Here is a 3184-nt window from a genome sequence, read left to right as displayed (position 1 = left end):
ACTGTCGATTTTATTAAGAGTAAAGCGTCTTTTATTTACTATTTTTGAAATTTGCTCGCGTTATCTAAATTGTACAAACAGTAAAATATACTGACAAGTCCAGCCCATAGCACTACTGCTCGGTTGGCACGCGTTCGATTAAAACACTTTTAAATAATCAATTATTTATCTTTCCGCAGTCGGTTGCCTAAGATTTAAAATTTTCAACCGATAAACAAAATGCTCATGGTCACATCACTGCCACTCGTGAATCCTGGCCTCATACCCATCTACTAACCCCCTCAAATCTCATGTGATACTTTGTCGGAGAAGCAGTCGATTGGGCGGTCTCTATCACTCAAGTATCGGACTAACATTCCCATCCACTTCCCCGTGACTCTACCACTGGTCGTGGCCGGCGCCGGTATTGATCAGCATGATAGGGGCCTTTGAGAAGTTGCGAAGCGAGGAAAGATAGCACCCACTCATCTTCCACGGCTCGTGGATGTAACTTCTGGAGGTCCTGGTCAATAACGGAGTAGCAACTGCGGGTGGGCACCTATGCTTATGCTTATGCTTATGATTAAACTTCAGGGTAAGAACAACATCATTCGCAAATTTTAATCCAATCTGGATCGCTTCCATCATGGTATAGCATTACTCATTGTTTGAATCATTTTTTCAAACGTAACATCGCCGAGATCAGAAGATCCTAAAGCGTTGCCAACCGAAAAAATTTCAGATTGAATTTGAGGTACCTGGCCAATTTCAGGAAGAATGGCAGAGGATTTGAAATTTTTGGATGTACCAGAAATACCGTTGCCTATTTCAATGGTAGAAGTATTTTGTCTAGCTCTCTCATTAGAAGGAGATAGCCAAAACGTTTGATTTAAAGTTGCAGGTACAACCTGACCTTGAGAAAATTTCGGTTTGGATTTCGGCTAATGCTTAGCACGAGAATCCAAAACCTTTTTTCTGATGAGGCAATCCCAGAAATTTGATTTGTGATTTCCACCACAATTTGCACATTTAAATTGGGTGACTTCTTTCACGGGAAAATTGTCCTTGTCGTGAGAAGAATCCCCGCAAACCATGCATTTTGGAACCATGGCGCAATGATCAGTACCGTGACCGAATGCCTGGCAACGCCGGCACTGGGTCAGATTCTGGCCATTACCGCCATGTTTCTTAAAATGCTCCCACTTTACCCGTACATGGAACAAAAACTGTACTTTGTCCAAAAGTTTCAAATTGTTGATTTCATTTCTGTTGAAATGAATCAGATAAAATTGTGAAGTCAAACCAAAGCGAGAAATATTCCCGTTTGATTTTTTCTTCATTGGTATTACTTGGGATGGGGCAAAGCCAAGCAACACCTTAAGTTCGTTTTTGATCTCATCCACCGACAAGTCGTTGGAGAGACCTTTCAGGACCGCCTTGAATGGACGAGCATTCTTGGTCTCACACGTGTAGAAATTGTGTTTGTGGTTTTTCAAATAACCAACAAAAGTTTGGTGATCTTGTAAAGATTCCGTCAACAAGCGACATTCTCTTCTTCGACCGCTGGAACGAAACCTTCAAATTGCAAGTTTCCTTGCAATTCTTCAGTTGCGTTCGAAAGCTGGCCAAATCGGAGACGGAAGACACTACAATTGGCAGAGCCTTTACTCGTTTCTCGACAGCAGAAGGCTCAGTACGAGGAGAAGGATTCTGGTCAACAGTTTCGGATAAAACACCGAAACTGTTTGTCAATGGAATTGGAGGATTGACCTCACTTTCAGAATCAGAATCAGACCTCGGATGAGGCTGTTTTCTTTCTGTTTCCGTTAGCCGGTTTAGCGTTCAAACGCTTCACCGATGTAACGACCAAATCTTCAGAAGATTTGCGTTTACCTTTGTTTTGACGCATTTTGCAAGCAAAGTTCTCTTAAAAGATGGCTTTTGTAAAATACAACAAAATTTCAGGTGGGGTTAGTCTTGAAAAGACTGTTTAGAATTTGGGAAAGAGATAAGTGCAGTGTTTCTGGGGACGCGCAGTCCTGTTTTCTCGCGATAATTTTCGTCTCTTTTGTGTCGCTGTTTGTGTGCATGGGGTGATTGGTCATAATAATCGAATAATGCCTTCATAAGTGCAGTGTTTCTGGGGACGCGCAGTCCTGTTTTCTCGCGATAATTTTCGTCTCTTTTGTGTCGCTTTTTGTGTGCATGGGGTGATTGGTCATAATAATCGAATAATGCCTTCATAAGTGCAGTGCTTCTGGGGACGCGCAGTTTTGTTTTCTCGCGATAATTTTCGTCTCTTTTGTGTCGCTGTTTGTGTGCATGGGGTGATTGGTCATAATAATCGAATAATGCCTTCATAAGTGCAGTGTTTCTGGGGACGCGCAGTCATGTTTTCTCGCGATAATTTTCGTCTCTTTTGTGTCGCTTTTTGTTTTCTCGCGATAATTTTCGTCTCTTTTGTGTCGCTGTTTGTGTGCATGGGGTGATTGGTCATAATAATCGAATAATGCCTTCATAAGTGCAGTGCTTCTGGGGACGCGCAGTTTTGTTTTCTCGCGATAATTTTCGTCTCTTTTGTGTCGCTGTTTGTGTGCATGGGGTGATTGGTCATAATAATCGAATAATGCCTTCATAAGTGCAGTGCTTCTGGGGACGCGCAGTCCTGTTTTCTCGCGATAATTTTCGTCGTAAATGATCGTAAAAATTTATACCAACATTCAGTTTTAGTATTAACTCATCAAACTATCGATTTTATGAAGAGTAAAGCGTCATTTATTTACTATTTTTAAAATTTGCTCGCGTTATCTAAATGGTAAAAACAGTAAAAATATACTGATAAGTCCAGCCCATAGCAATACTGCTCGGCTGACACGCGTACGATAAAAATAAACTATTTTAAATAATCAATTATCTATCTTTCCGCAGCCGGCTGCCTAAGATTTAAAAAATTTCAACCGATAAACAAAATGCTCATGGTCACATCACTGCCACTCGTGAATCCTGACCTCATACCCATCTACTAACCCCCTCGAAACTCATGTGATACTTTGATACGGCTCGTGGATGTAACTTCTGGAGGTCCTGGTCAATAACGGAGTAGCAACTGCGGGTGGGCACCTATGCTTTTGCTTATGCTTATGCTTAAAAGACTGTTTAGAATTTGGGAAAATAACTCAGGTAGTCTTAAAAGACTGTGAATTTT

The sequence above is a fragment of the Culex quinquefasciatus genome, chromosome 3, assembly GCF_015732765.1.
Source record: "Culex quinquefasciatus strain JHB chromosome 3, VPISU_Cqui_1.0_pri_paternal, whole genome shotgun sequence".
Lineage (NCBI taxonomy): Eukaryota > Metazoa > Arthropoda > Insecta > Diptera > Culicidae > Culex > Culex quinquefasciatus.
This window is presented reverse-complemented; position numbering follows the sequence as displayed.